The sequence below is a fragment of the Arachis ipaensis genome, chromosome B3 (genome assembly GCF_059453495.1).
Source record: "Arachis ipaensis isolate K30076 ecotype BB chromosome B3, ASM5945349v1, whole genome shotgun sequence".
Classification (NCBI taxonomy): domain Eukaryota; kingdom Viridiplantae; phylum Streptophyta; class Magnoliopsida; order Fabales; family Fabaceae; genus Arachis; species Arachis ipaensis.
This window is the reverse complement of record NC_142438.1, coordinates 51,478,569-51,495,433: the sequence shown is the minus strand read 5'-3', so window position 1 is coordinate 51,495,433 and position 16,865 is coordinate 51,478,569. Positions and strand designations below refer to the sequence as shown.

The following is a 16,865-nucleotide window of genomic DNA, read 5'->3' as shown; positions in this document are numbered from 1 at the left end:
ATGAATTAAATTTTATTTTTATTCTTTTAATTATATTATGAGTGTTCTTACTCAATTTTTTTATTTTTATAATGGAATAATTACCTTTAATACAATCATTTACTTACAATGTATTACATCCATTATATTTCATCCTGAGTTATTTTTGTTGATTCGAATGTTAAATTATATAGATGTTAGAGTTCAATATAGAGGCCATGAACTTCATTTTACTGAAGAATGGTCGAATCTCCTATATAATATGACCAACCGAAGAGAATGTGGGTGAAGTTATCTTTCGTAAGAAAGTTGAATTTATTATTGAGTGAAAAGTAATAATTTTATATCTTGTTACATTACATTGATAATAGTTGGTGATACTTATTTAACAAGAGCATGGTTAAAATTTGTATGGATTCTACATATTCAACTGGGTCAAACTATTTTCATTAGTTGTTGTCATGAAAATAATTCCAATATATATGTATCTAAGGTCTAGAATTAAATTCCTCTTTATGTGAGTATGCTTGTCTCAAACCATAAAAACTTGATGCGAATTTTACAAACCACAAACTACCAACAAGTGCACCGGATCGTATCAAGTAATACCATGGGAGTGGGTTATCATCCTCATGAGGATTAACGGATTAAGTAAGAAATAATCAATTGATTATTCTAGTCAGACAATCGAAATTTAAGATTTCAAAAACAATTGCATAAAAAGACCGTAAATTGAATAAAAGCAAGTTGTAAGTAATTGAGAGGGAAATATGATTCAAAAGAGTTAAGGTTTCAGATATGTTGAAACTTCTGAAAAAATATTTTTCACTCTCCACCTTGATCAAGCAATGATGTATCTATGGCAAATCATAAGTAATTAAACTCCAATTTCTTGGTAACTCAATTTTTCTAATCCTAATCAATTATCAATTCCTTGATTAACTAATTGTGACAAAAGGTTAACAACATTCACTGATTTAAAAAACAACACAATTTTCTCAAGAGCCAAACTCAATTGATTCGATGCACTTATCAAGTCCAAGTTCAAAACCTAAGAATCATGTGAAGAAGTTTTCAAACTTAATTCAATTAATTAACTTTTTCAAGATATTAAGAGAATTCAAGTTAGAAGAGAATTGTTTTTCAGACACATTCAAATCCTTTGGATGAAGAATGAAAATTTTTTCTTAAGAAAATATCAATGTATTAATCAAGATAGAAAAGCTATAACATTAGTACATAGGAATCAACAGAACTCCTAACCTTAACCAAGGAGATTAGTGGCTCATGCTTTAAAATAAAAAATAGAATATCAAAAACGGCAAAAAGTCTCTGACGGTCTGAAGGTCCTTCCTAAAGTTTTATACTGAAACTTAAAAACAAAACCTAATCATTAAATTCAAACTTAACTCAAAACAAAATCAAATCAAATTTAATTTTCCGCATTAAATCCTTAGCTTTGTGTCTTCTGGTTCAAGGCTTCAGTGACCCAATTGCGGGCTTGGAGTGTTGCAAAAGTGAATTGTAGAGACTGGGCCTTTGGCGCGTGTGACACGCCACCCCATGGCATATAAAACGCCACATTATTTTCTTCCCTGGGAGCACTATCATTTGGTGTGTAACATGCCCTTTGTGTGGCGTGTAAAATGCCACCTTTAATTATCTCTGGAGCTCCCTCTTGGTGTGTAACACGCCTTTGTTGTAGCGTGTGGCAAACCTAATGGTACCTTAAAATGGTCTTCTGAAAAGTTAGCACAGCGTGCAACACTGTGTCTCGACATGTGAAATGCCACCACAAAATTCAAGTCTTAGGAGGTGTATTCCGGCGTGTGGCATGCCCTATATGTGGCATGTAAAACGCCACTGAAAATGTACTCAAAGAAGTCTCGAAGGCGTTTCAATTTGACACACCCATTATCTTTAGCATGTAAAATGCCAACTATTCAGGGGGTCATGCGTCGCATGGGGATGCGTACGCATGACTATGCAAAAATCTTCATTTGTATGTACGTGGGGATGCGTACACACGATTCCTCAATTTTTCAGGCTTTGTGCATATCCATAGGGGATGTGTACGCACGATTCAACAAATTTCAAGTGTTGTTCGTATGCATGGGTGATCCGTATGCATGATGCCCTTTTGATGGTGTGCCATTTTCACACGCCCATTCACCTTGACATATAAAACGCCACATTTCTTGGCCTCGTGGATCACACTCTTTAGCTTCTTCTCCCACCACCTTTTCACTTCTCAAATAAAGTCTTGCACTCTTTAATGGAATTTGAAATCGTATCACTGGAAAATATTTTAGTGATTTTGGATAATTGTTGAGCAATTTGGCCTACTTGCACCTACAAAATTCTAATTGAATCACCTTGATTCTAGAAATTGGTCCGTGTCTCCTCCGTGAGTGTGCCTGTGACTTGAGAGAGTTTCTCCACGGTAAGTTCAAGATTAGTAAGGCTTTGAGAGTCTTGAGATGGTTGGGTGGGGGTAGTTGTTGTTGTTGGTGAGAGTTGTTTAAAGGTTTGAGGGGGTGGTTGTTTTGGTGATGGGAATTGAAGGTATTATGTTGGGAGTTCATAGAGAGACTCACCCTCTCTCTACCTAAAGGTCTGAATGTCCGTCCTCAGCTTAATCAACTTTTGAGGAGGAAAAAACTTGGTCAAAAAAACCTGTTGACCACCTTATTCCAAGTGTCCAAGCTCTCCTTGGGTTGAGTGTTAAGCCACTGTTTAGCTCGATCCCGTATAGCAAATGGGAAGAGAAGTAGCTTGTAGACATCAGGATGGATCCCATTAGTCTTCACAGTGTCACAAATTTGCAAGAAATTAGAAATAAACAAGTTTGGGTCTTCCTACGGGAGTCCGTGAAACAAAAAATTTTGCTGCACTAGAGAAATCAACTGAGGTTTCAGCTCAAAATTGTTAGCAACAACAGGGGGAACAACAATGCTATTCCCATAGATATCCGGGCTAGGAGCAGTATAAGAGCCAAGTGTTCTCCTCAGTTGTGCAGTTAATATTAGGAGGATTAATAACGTTGGCATTGACTGCATTATTGTTGTTGTTGTTGAGCTCCATAGTGGACTCTTCAACTTCCTTATCAAAGTTATCCCTGAGATTTTCACCGGCTTTATAAAATCTTGCTTGTTGTAAATGCTACCTCAAGGTCCTCTCAATTTCAGGATCAAAATCTAGGAGAGGTTCTTTATTCCTGTTCCTGCTCATAAACAACAGAAAACAAAGAAAAGGTGAAAATCTCTACGTCAGAATGTAGAGAATTCCCAGTGAGGTATCCTGTGTAAAAGAAACACAATAAAATAAATAGAACAATTAACACCAAAAAATTTGAAATTCAACTAAGAAAATATACACCAAATTCAAAAATAACTGAAAAGAAAATTAATCAGGAAAAATAAAATAACTAAGCCGGACACCGAACTTAAGTTCAAAAATTTAAAGAACAAAGACAAATAAAAACTAAAATCTAAAAACACCAAATCCAAGCAATCAGACAACAGTTAGTTGTCAATCATAGTCAATCCCCGGCAACGGCGCCAAAAACTTGGTGGCAGAATTCGAATGTCCGCAACTGAACCGGCAAGTGCACCGGGTCGTACCAAGTAATACCTCAGGTAAGTGAGGGTCGATCCCACGAGGATTGATAGATTAAGCAACAATGGTTGAATGATTCACTTAGTCAGGCAAGCAAAAAGTGATGTTTTGGGGTTCAAAAGAATTAAACAGTGATTCAGAGAATTAGAAAGCAAACAGTAGAATTGGTATGAAATAGATGTGAGGAAACAGTTAAGGTATCGGAGATGTCTATTCTTCCGGATAAAGTTTTCTTACCAACTAATTTAATCATGCAAGATTCATTTCATGGCAAACTGTCAGTGACGAAACCCTAATGTCTTAGTGATTCTAATCTAGTTAACCGCCAATGTCTTGGTCACTTAATTTCTATTAGAGTGTTAGGTTCAATTCTAGTTTATTGGCCACAAAAACCATAATTTTCCAGATATAAGAGGATTATATGTGACGTATCCTGTGAAGTCTAAGTAATTAGCAATTTAGGAGGAGTTTACTGTCAAGCTGGTGTTCAAGTGAGATAACCCTTCCAAGAATCACAAGAATGCATATAGAATAAGGGTTATTCTTCCGACCTACCAAGATTCATAAGATGAAGAACGAAAGTAATCTTTGAAACTGAATCAATACATTAATTAAAATAGAATAATAATAGTCTTAATCCATAGAAATAAACAAAGCTCTTAACCTTAACTAGGGAGGTTTAGTGGCTCATGTCTCAGAGAGAATACTAGGGTTCAGAAAATGTGAAAGTGCGGAAGAGAGAAGATCCACCAAAGGGTGAATCTTTTCCCTTTTATATCTAACCTAATTTAATTTGAAAATAAAATAGAATAATTACTACTAAAGTCCAAGGTTCTGAGAACCAGACCAGTCATCAAACCGCTCTAGTCATTGGTTCACTGGTTTATTGGTTCAATCGGTTTAACCGGTGGTCTAACTGAAAAAATTGTTTTAAAATAAAATAATAAATAAATAAAGGACCAAAGATGAGGATATTCCAAGAACTCCTATTAGATGCAACAGCATTCAACATTATCACATATTCTCACACACAAAAATACAAAGCCTTACATCAAAGAACAACAACAGCAAGTGATTTGGAAAGAAAATGTAAACACCGAACAATCACAAGCAGCATACACAACATGTGAATATTATTATAGCATACATAATAACAAAATATCTCTTCTAATGCATCTCCTAAAATATCCCAAATAAAAAAAGCTACATGATTTGATCCACTTGACTCAGAAAGTTACATCTATTAGAAAAATTAAGAATCAACTAAAAGAAAAAGAAGAGGAAGGCCTGGTTGATTCGATTCAATTCGCTGAAAGAGTTAGGATTTTGATTCAGAAATCATGCCGATGGTAGATTCATTTCATGATACTTCCTCCCAATATAAGCTCACTGCGCATAAGCACATTGAAGTGTCTCAAGAAGCTAAACTACAGAGGTTCCAATATCTTAATGCTCTTCATACACTTGAAATTCATTGCTGTGACGTCCTTTATTCCTTGCCTGATGAAGAACTTCCTTCCACCCTTAATCAACTTCGTGTCCAAGAATGCCCTTTGCTGACTCTAAGACTTAAACCTAATAGTGGGAAGGAGTGGCACAAGGTGGCTCGAATTCCACACATACAAATTGATCATCAAATACTCTATTTATGAACCAGTGCCAAAGCTAGGCACTCAGGTTAGAGGACTAAAAACACTATGTACAGGCAACATGTTATGCATTTTGATGAGGACAAAAGGGATGAATCCGTGTTGTGTCGGTTTCATTGTGTCCTGATTTTTACTACCCTTTGATTTTCATTTTTAGCATTCAGCAACAAATATTACAAAATAGCAACAAGTAATCCCTAATCCCTAAACAAAAATTTCAATAATGATTTGATTTTCATTTTTAGCAGCAGCAAGAAAATTTCAACAAATATTTCAGGAATTAAAGAAAGACCAGCAGCACAAAATCAGCAAAAATTAGCAATTTCACAATTTCACATTAAAAATCAGCAAACGAAGGCTTTAGGGAGAGAAGACGGAGACACGAACAAGAACCGAAGAAGTGAAAGCAGTGACACTAACCTTCGACAGAGTCACAGATAGCAACTGGGGAGATAACGGCAAGTGGCGAGCTGCTCCAAGCCAACAAAACAGAGAAGCCATGGAGGACGGATGGAGGACAGGGGGAAGGAGGAGGCCGAGCTACAAGAGAGGGCCTGGCCACGGACAGCGCTGACAGCACGGACGGCGGCAGCACTGCGGCAAAACCTTTGCAGGGAGGACCTAGGGTTTTGGTTTGGTGATTTAACTTTGCTTCAAAGTTCATATGGATTCACAAAATGGGAGGGGGGTGGGTGTGGTGGGAGAAGGAGGGAGTGAGTAAAGCTGTATAGGTAACTTTTTTTTTTACAAATAAATCAAAACGATTATGTTTATAGAGAACCGGCCAGTTACCGGTCCGGTCCAACCGGCCGATTCCCAGCCAATTTGGCGGTTTTGAAACGGTTTGTAAATGGACAATTATTAGAGGCGGACCGGACCGTTTTCTTCGCCGGTTCCCGGTTGGACCAGTTTAATCGGCCGGTCCGGTCCGGTTTTTAGAACTTTGCTAAAGCCCAAAAGATTGTGTTTAGGAAAAAAAAATAACTAAAACGAAATAAAATAAGATAAATATGACCCAAATCTAACTAATGAAGCCATTTCCTTAAAGTTGGGTCCGTGCTACTGGCGTTAAACCCAGAACCGGGGTTTAGTGCCCCTGGACACCGTAAGCTTCTAGTTGTTGCTGTCTTTCTGGCACTAAACGCCAGACTCAGTGTTCAGCACCCCATGAGGCAGTGGCTTGGGCGCTAGTTACGAGGCACCTGGCGCTAAACGCCCAAGTCCACGTTTAACGCTAGCTTGGCAGCTTCCAATTCTTCTCTTTTCTTGCATACAAACTTTGCCAAAACTGATCCGAACTTCATCTGAAATAATTAAAACACCAAAATAACTCAAAGTAGCATCCAAAGAGGTTTCAAACACTAGAATTCAAGTAAAACTCAATAAATTCTAACTTAAAACAAACAAAAAATAAAGAAAAGATTTTCACGCATCATGAAGCGGTGGTTGCAAACGCCATTGGAGGCGCAGTAGTCGCTGTTGTAGAAGAAGGAGCCATCGAGGCAACCACTGCGGCAGGCCATAGCCATAGTCGTGGAGGAAGAAGAAGAATCAGTCATGGCTGGTGTGGAACTTGAATGGAGAATGGGTTGAGAAGCCATGGGTGAATTGTTGCTTAGAGAACAGAAATAGGGTTGTCTTTGAAATTGAGGAAGTAGTAATTGTAAAGGTATTTATATCCAAAATGGCCCATTAAAAACCCCAAGGAAACGTTACATATCTCCAAGAAAAGCATGCCGCTTTAGCATGGTATAACTAAAATATCTTTTTAAAATTACATGTGTCAATCACATGACCCAAACATATAAAATTTATATTTTTTAAACAAAATAACAAATTTTAAAGGGACAATTTATTGGTAGTAAAAATTGGTTCCTCAACTGGAATAAGTCTTGACTGTGAACTAGGTCAATCTTAAGGGGAGTGAAGGTCAAAGAGAGTCGAAGTCAGAAAAAGGCAATGCAGGAAAAAGATTGACTAGCGGTTACTTTGACTTGAGTACCAAGATTGTTACTCAATTATCAGGATGAAAGTGGGGAACATGGTGCGAATTTTGGCGAACAAATTAAAGGAAGAACGTGAAAAAAAAAAAGGAATAACCACCGAGGGTTTTCTCTATAAATAAGATCAAAATTAACACAAACATGCATTGCAACCTACTCTAAGCCACACCAAAATTCTGTAAAATTTTCAGTCACAATGATACACGGAAAAATAGAGTGCTTGTTCATGTGAGTGTTGAATATCATCATTTTTCTCTTATTTTCTTCATTTCGTATTCTCTTCCTTTTCTTTTCGTTTGTTTTATAATCTCTTTTATTGCAATTTCTTTTATCGTTTCATTTCTTCATTATCGTTGCACTTTTAATTATTGTTAATTTTATTGGTTATTTCATATTATTATCAAGTTCTTTGTTTGTAATAAGTTTATCGATTGAAATTTTGCAATCTATTAATCCAACAAAGATACTAATTAAGTAAATCCTGGATCGAGTTTATTTTTTTGAGAAAGGAATCGTATCTGCTCCTCGAATGAAATTTTGATACGAGCTTGTTTCGACACTATCTATCGAAATCAACTAAAAACAAGTAAAACAGCCTCGTAATCAAATTGAAATTTAAAGTAGCCGTACGGCCAGTGGCGGAACTTTTCATTGGCAATAGGGTCATGACTCCCCAAATATGTTTGAAAGGAAAAGTATAGGTAGACAATAAAAATACTAAACAATGTGAATAATTGATATATTGGATGTTTAATTCATTAGGTGTGCGGATAATTATTCTAATATTAAAATTTACGTGAATAATTTAAGGGTGTAGTGTATTTTTATTTTATTGGGTCAATTTTAAAACCCATTGTTCATATTATTCACAAAAGCTATTGTGTATCTAGCAAAATCCTTTTTAAAAAAATGAGGAATACGTTTTCAAAGGTGATTATAAAAACTTCTGGTTGTAGTTCTTCTATGCGAAGTCAATTGTATGTGTCCGACACTGGTATAATTCACTTACATAAAACTTTTTTATTTTTTATTTTTGGACATGGAGTACTTTTTTTTTGGGGATTTGGGCTAGTTATTTAAGCATAATAGTTTTGGGCCTTGGTTATTTGGCATGTTGTAACAATGAACATTGGTTAATTGCCTAATTTTTTTTTATCAATTTAATTTAGTGTTATTTTATGTTTTATTAATTTTTTAAATTATTTTTTTAGACACAAAATTAAGGTATTCAATAATTACTGGTGTCATTATATTTGAAGTTTTAACCTTTTAAGTTTCAAGTAATTATAATTTTATACATCTTTAAAAAATTAGGTACTTTTTTATCCATTTAATTGAATATTATTTTATATTTTATTAGTTTCTTAATTGAACTTTTTTACTAGTAAAAAAAATTCAATTATTCAATAAGTATACATTATAAGTTTTAATATTTATTGTTGTAACTATATTTTTTACATATTTAATACTTTATATATATCATACAATTATAGTGATAAAAAAAATAAAAAAAAATAATTTTTTTTAAGAAAAAGACTAATGTCCAGAAATAAAAAATATATTTTTTCAATCAATATCTATTTATAATTTCACTACTCTAATAAATCATGCAAAATGTAATCGAAACAATCTTTAAAAATTTAAAAATCACATCTAATATATTTGATCTTAATTTTTTGAAACAAAATCCTAAAATAGTTTTAAATCCATCCTCACCTAAACCAAAAAAATATAGTCTGGAAATCTTATCTTAAATGAGATTCATATGAAACAAATTTATATAATTATTCTTTATTTAGTACAAATCATCTAAAATGATTTCAATGTACTTAGTTCAAACCTTTTTTTCCTAATTAGAATAAAAGTGCGGATTATTGTTTGTTATTTTTCAAACTGCATATTGTTCCCCAAAAATTCTCTTCAAGCTACTCTGCCATTCTGTAGAGCAGTATGTGTTTTTATTGTTTTGTAAAAAGTGAATTCTAATGACTATATTACCGTGATTATAATGACTACGCAAGAGTTATTTAAATTAAAGTCACATTTTTTTTAGGTGACATTTTTTAAAAACGTTGTTTAACGATAAAAAATTGTTAATTAATTTTAACAACATTTTTTAAAGTACTATAACTACTATAATTACCTGTAACATAGTTATACTAAAATCCACCTTTATAAAATTATTTAGGTAGATTATTTAAACAACAATTTATAAGCCTAAAATGAGATAAAAGAAAAAAAACAACGCCAAAGCAAACACTACGATCACAAGAACGAAACGGCAGATACCAACCACGGCAAAATTATGATGACTGCTGCCACCATCACCATCACCACCACCACCAGCGTTCCTTCCTATTTTGCGGCCACGTCTTCGCGGCTTCATTACTTTATCTACACTTTTGTCTCGATTCATCACTTTTCCTCCTTCGATAAAATCACGAATATGCCAAGAGAGAATAGAAGATACTATCTTGATTTCTATAATACGAATTGAACTTCTATCTATGAAGCATGAAAGTGGTAAAAGAAAATAGCATAATGCAATGGAATTGCAACACACATCATATAAAAGAAGACCCATCATGCATGCTTCTTGGCAACAACGTACTTAAGACAATAATGTAATTTCTAGGAAAGGGATGAATTGAAGTCCTATGAAACCTCCATTTCAACATAAAACCCATTTTGGTTTGGTCTTACATGTGAGCAATGGATTCTTATATTTAGATTGGGTTTTGGTTCCAAAATTTGGATTCAATGAATATTTTGTTTCAAATAATCCAGACACGCGGTGTATACATTCGCCAAATTATTGACCTTTTCAATTCAATATGAAAAAGAACTAATAAAGAAGAGTTTGATTGACCCTAATCATTCTACTTTGTTTGTCCGCTCCCGATCGACATTCATTTATTATTTAAAGGTTTTCCTTTTGGGTAATGACTATTTTAGAACCGTAGTTATTATTTTAATATAATCTTTTAAAAAGTTAATAATTTGAATTAGTAAACATAAGACTAACTTATTTTATAGACCGTTAATAATTTGAATTAGTAAAACACAGCACTAACTTATTTTAGACTTCAAAGAGTTAGTTAACAAATATTGATGATATAAATGTCATTTTCTCTTTTGAAAAATACTTAAACGATAATTCAGTTTTTTTTTATTGAATGAGATAAAGTATTTTTTAGTCCCTAATATTTTTTAAATATTTTATATTTATCCTAAACATTTTATTTTATACTATTTTAGTTTATGGTCATAATTAAAAATTTTTTAAAAATATTTTGTATTATAATTTTCTTTTAGATAATGACAAAAATAGTAATTGTGATGGTCATAGTGGCACTTCTAATTATTTGAGAATGAAAGTTATAGAAAAATAAGAGAAATAAAAATATAATAATAAAGAAAAACAATATTTTTGAAAGAAAAAGTTTTAATTTTGAATAGAGGATAAAAATAAAATAAAATAAAATATTTGATATAAAATAAAATATTTAAAATGTTAGAGATAAAATTAAGAATTAATTGAAGCGTTACAAATTAAAATAATATTTTACACTATAAAATATGTAGGCTCTTTTTATATAAAATTAAAATAAACTATTCTTTTTAACTTATTTAACTGAAATACCCTTCGACAATAATATTTATATAAATTTAATTTTGATGCATTGTCAATATAAAAACGTTTTATACGTACATTTAACCATTTTATATGTACATCTAATTATATAATATTATATTAGTAAAAATAACTACTTTTTTATATTGACTGCTGAATAGTCATAAAAAAAATAACTGTAAATATACAACGGTATAAAATATTTTACAGTGTTAATTTATCAAAATTAAACTCTATTTATATATGTAAATTAGTAAGTTGTTTTGTTGATTGAAATTACAATAATAATAGCAAATATATATTTATTATTAATTTAGTAAATTTTATTTGCTTTTAATATTTTATTATTATTCATGAAATATATATAAAATTATTAAGTTAAATATTTTATGACACGTTAATGTTAGCTCAATGAATCTCAAACTGAGATTTGATAATAAACAAATACCATTCAAAAAAATTTTTAATTATTATAACGTTAGTTTACATTTTTCTTAGTACTAGAGAAAATTTTCTCTAAATTATATAAACAAACTAGATAATTATAAAACCTAAAAAAAGACAACATCGGAAACCTTTAATCTCAATGCGCAGTCCGCGTTGCAGAAAGGAATTAATTAGGTTAGTGTTTTTTTTTTTTGGTTTTTCACGTTATTCCCAACCCGACAGGTAAAGGACTAATTTGTCGCGGTACTGAGCTTTATTTAAGGATTTATCGCTTAGGGATGGAGCTAGATGAAATATTAGAGAGGAACCAAAAATATTTACACAATAAAATAAGATTAAAATAAACTTTTAAAGAGGATTAAGAAATTTACATATAATTTACATGTAAAAAATTAAAATTAGGGGAGCGATTGCTCCTCTTTCTTTATAGATAGCTCCGCCCATATTGCCGCTGACCAATGAGTTACTGCATACACAAGGCAGGATTCGCAGAAAAGAATTAGGTTAGTGTTATTCATCCCTAAGAATGATAATTATGATGTTGGATTTTTTGGAGTAGAACCAGTATATGTTTTCTGTTATGTTGTGGGGTGAGTTCTTTGGTTCGTTTTTTGTGCCCTTAGAAGTAAGAGTTAAATTTTTGGTCAGTTGGACACAAGAGAGAATTTTTTGGTAAATATGGTTTTTTATTTTATAAGGATAAATTACCAAAAATAAACTCAAATAATTTTAATTTGTTGTTAGTAAAAATGTACTCGAATTTTACTAGCGATAAAAGTATCTTCAAAAAATTTAAAAACGTGACAAAATTATTTAACATTAAATATGTATTTCTTGAAAAATACTTTAGAAATTGCAATTTGATACGATTCTTTTGCAAGCATGATTAGAAAATGAGATATTATTATTTTTAAAATTTGGTGATTTTTTGCTAAGTATATTTTTTTGTGATTTTTTAAAAGTATTATTAGTTGTTGATAAAAAAATCATAAAAATATATACTTAAGAAAAATCACCATATTTTAAGGATAAAAATATCTCATTTTTTTAAATCATACTTACAAAAAGCCGCATCAAAATTCAATCTCTAAGGTATTTTTTGAAAATATATTTATTGTTGGACATTTTTTGTCGTGTTTTTAAATTATTTAAGAGTATTTTTGTCAATAACAAAATTTGAGTGTATTTTTGTCAACAACAAAATTATTCGAATATATTTTTAGTGGTTTACTTATTTTACAAAGTAGAAAACAAAAATATAATGGTAGCTACTAGTAATAATTGTCTCATCAAAGGTGTTTAAATAGGCTCCTAACAAACTAGAAAAAAGATAAGATAAGATTTTAAATTTTAAATCAGATTTGATCTTAATAAATTAGATCAGATTTGATTTAAAATTTAAAATTTCTAAAAATATTACTAAGCAAATCAAAACTAAAATAAATCTTCTAACAAACTTAACCGCAAAATAAACTAAAACAAAGGCCTACAAAATTCGAATTTTCATGATAAATTATACCTCCCACTGAATTTGAAAAGCATTATTGGACTTTTTGCTGTCCTAACTTAGTGCAATAGGCCTTATGAGCTGCTGCCATTTCAGCACCACTATTTTTTAGACGAGTTCTCAATCTCCTTGATGTCCAAGATCAGCATGGCATAATTTTTCTAGTATTCAGATCCTTGAATATGATAAGATTACCATTCTATCCCTTGTCTCTAACATGACGAAAATGCCTTCCTGAGCACGTATCAGTTTCACCCTCGCTCTGATTGGATGACCATTAGCACCGGCGTGTGATTTGAAGCAGAGGAGATTAATGACCACTAGCCCCGGCCTTAATCACTTACAGTTTGCCATATAATGATTCATCCATTGTTGGAATAGACAGTAAGAAAAGTTGATTCAGAAAGAAGAAGCATCTCCGAAGTCTCAACTGATTTCTTTTTATTGTTTTCACACCAATTCAGTAATTCTTTCCTTATTATGTTTTTATGCATTTTTCACAATCACTATCTTTTCTATCCGCCTGACTAAGATTTGCAAGATAGCCATTGCTTGCTTAATCCGACAATCCTCGTGGAATTCGACCCTCACTCACCTGAGGTATTACTTGGACGATCCGGTGCACTTGCCAGTTTATCTGTGCGGAATTTGCGGAGTTTAATTTCGCGCACCAAGAGAGGAAGAAGCTCTTCACTTGTGTGGAGTGTGAATGGAGCTCGAGAGGGTAGGGTCTGAGTTAGGGTTAACTCAATATTTCTGACGAAATATTTTAAATTGCAGACAAATTTTTTGTCTGTAATAATTTAATAAAACGCAGCATTTTTGTCCATTTAATTACAGACGAATTTTCTGTCGGTAACAATTTTCCATGAAAAAAATTAATTTTTCGACAGAATTATCGACGGATTTTCTTTTCCTTCTGTAATTTATGCTAATTCATTTTTTTTGGTTTCTAATAAAAAATCTCCCGCAAATTTCGTCTGTATTTCTATGGAAAAAAATCTATCAAAAATATCTGTTTAAGGTATTTATAATTTGAACCCCTGATTCAATAGTACACAAGTGCGACACCCAACCCTTCATTAATGGAACCATGACACCTCAATTTCTACTGACCTAATTATCCTTCTTTAAATCATAATCATTCATCAAGGCCGAAGTCATTAAGGGAAACAAAAAGAAAAAAAGCTAAACGTGGCTTAACACACACACGTGACACATATCATGTTATTCATTAAATACCACTGATAAACCATTATTTTATGATTTATATTGTGTTTAATTGTGTGGTTTTATCAAATCTTTATCCACTTATTCATATGATAAGCATGTATTTACAATTCCTTCCTAAAATCACTCCAGGTTGAAAACTTGCTTCCTAGAGACCTTTAATTATGTATTATAATTCTCCTTTATCCCATTCGATGCCGTGATCCGTGTGTTAAGTGTTTCAGGCTTCATAGGGCATGAATGACTTGGAAATTGGAGAGGAGGCTCGCAAAAATGGAAGGAACACAAGAAACTAAGGAGATGACCTGCGAGCAATGACGCGGGCGCATGGCCCACGCGAACGCGTGAAATGGAGAATTCGCAGCGACGCGGACGCATGCCTGACGCAAACGTGTGGATTGGAGTCTGCACAAGTGACGCAAATGCGTGACAAGAAAAATCGCTGACTGACGCGAACGCGTGGACGACACGTACGCGTGACCTGCGCGATCTGTAAAAATAACAGAATACGCTGGGAGGCGATTTCGGGCCGCTTTTTGACCCAGTTTTCGACCCAGAAACACAGACTAAACCTAGAGAACATGCAGAAACTCAACATGCATCCACAGACATTCAGATTCATCACATTAGGATTGCTCTTAGTTTTAGATCTGAGTTTTTAGAGCTGCATTACATTGATAGTTTAAGCTTTTGCTTGGATTTTTAGATGCTGAGAGTCATTACCTCCGTTGAAGACATTATCTTATTTTGTTTCTTTACTCCCTTATTTTTAATTAATTACTCATTGACTCTATTAAGATAATTATGTTGCGTTTTGAATTTATTAATATATAGAGTTATTTTTATTTTAATTAATTTTAATTCTCTATTTTATTTTAATTAATTATGTCTTCTCATATTTTTATGATTATTAATTTCATGTCAATTGAGTAGAATTTCTACTTGACACGGGGGTTGATTAAGAGGTGATACTTGAGTTGGAATACTCAAGTGCTTGGTTAAACTGGACGTTGTTAGCTAATGCCATACATGCTAACACTAGACCTCCCCAAGGGAGAGGGCTAGGATCTGAGGGTAAGAGTTAGTTCAATCACCATACTTTTCCTTATTTAGTAAGGGGTAATCGAGTGAGAACAACAACCTTTTTACACCACACTTGAGAAGATCCCAACAAGGATAGAAGTTCCACTTAATTATTCCCCCAGTCAAGGCCTTTTATTTAGAGTACCAATAATCATTCTCAAGTTTATTTTTATTGCTTTAATGCACAATTATTTTAATTTCTCATTACCAAAACTGAACTTTCTGAGAATTTTCTGATTAATAAAATAGCACTCTTTCCTGCAACTCGTTGGGAGACGACTTGGGACTCATACTCCCAGTAATTTATTTCTAAAATTTGTGACAACCCTTTTTAAATTGGTGAGGCAGATCTTAGTCGGTTAAGAGCTATACGTGCAACGCTGTCTCTTAATTGAAATCTCTAAATTGGTTAACTTCTACCACGCATCAATTTTTGGCGTCGTTGCCGGAGAGTTGCAATAGTGTGCTAAATTATTAATTAGTGTATATATTTTATTTTTATTTGCATATTTTATTTTTACTTCTGTTACCATGAGCTATTTGTCTTTCTTATTGAATGATGCGTTCATTTCCTAATCCGAGTTTAGTCCCATTTGATCCTGAAATTGAAAGAACTCTTTCACATATTAGACGAACTCGACGTCGGTTAGCCTCCGAGGGTGGTGAAGTGATTATTATCAATTCACCAGTCTCATCTGAGGGCGAATCTGAACCGCATCTGAGAGCAAAACAAGTTCATTTACTACTGATCCAGTTGATTTATGTGCAGAAAATATGGCAGCACCTAGGAGGATTACTCTCCAGGAGGCAGGAGCCCTAGATTTTACACTGCAGCCGTATCAAGTGCATCATTCGACTGCAGCTGCAGATTTTGAACTAAAAACCGCACTGATAAACTTGATGCCCAAGTTTCATGGCTTACCTGCTCAAGAGCCTATCAAGCACCATAGGGATTTCCAGACAGCCTGTTCTACTGTTAGGCGTCATGGTGCAGATGAAACTTCCATTCTGTTAACCGCTTTCCCATTTTCTCTTGAGGGAAAGGTAAGGGAGTGGTACTACTCCCAACCTGAAGCAACTGTTACCAACTGGGATACACTCAGGAGAGAATTTTTGGAAAAATACTTTCCAGCTGAAGTCACAGATAGATTGAGAAAAGAGATCTCCTGCATTGTTCAAGGTGAATCAGAGACTTTCTATGAATATTGGGAGCGCTTCAACAATCTTCTAGACGCATGTCCCCATCACATGATTGGTAAACTAGTATTGGTCAGCTACTTCACTCAAGGCATGAACCCCCAGGATAAGACTACACTGGAAGGTGCCAGTAATGGTTCTTTGAAAAAGTACAAAACTGCAGATGAAGCATGGCAGCTGATCAGCGACTTAACTGAGTCCACTAGGAACCACAGACAGAGGCGCAATCCCAAAGCTGTTGCAGAGATTTCCACTAGCAAAGAAACTACTGCTCTCACCCAGAGTATATGTGAAATGACCAACCTACTGAAGCAGATACAGTTGAATCAACAACAAGCACAACAAGCTCAGCCTTCACCACAACAGAGCCAACAGTTAGTTCACAAAGAGTATGCGGGATCTGTGCTGATTATAGTCATTATACTGATGAATGCCCGCAGCTCCAGGAAGACAACACTGTGGCAGCCACTCACAACTTCTATGACCGCCCGAATCAAGGATACAATCAACAAGGTGGC

At 33.5% G+C, this 16,865-nt stretch overlaps 1 non-coding gene across 1 annotated transcript; it reads right to left on the bottom strand.

Annotated features, from left to right (window-relative positions):
- Positions 1-16,296: 16,296 nt before the first annotated feature.
- LOC148570627 (small nucleolar RNA R71) lies at positions 16,297-16,400 on the bottom strand. Its single transcript, XR_015907995.1, has one exon. It is a non-coding gene; the product is annotated as a small nucleolar RNA R71 (small nucleolar RNA).
- Between the last annotated feature and the right edge of the window lie 465 nt (positions 16,401-16,865).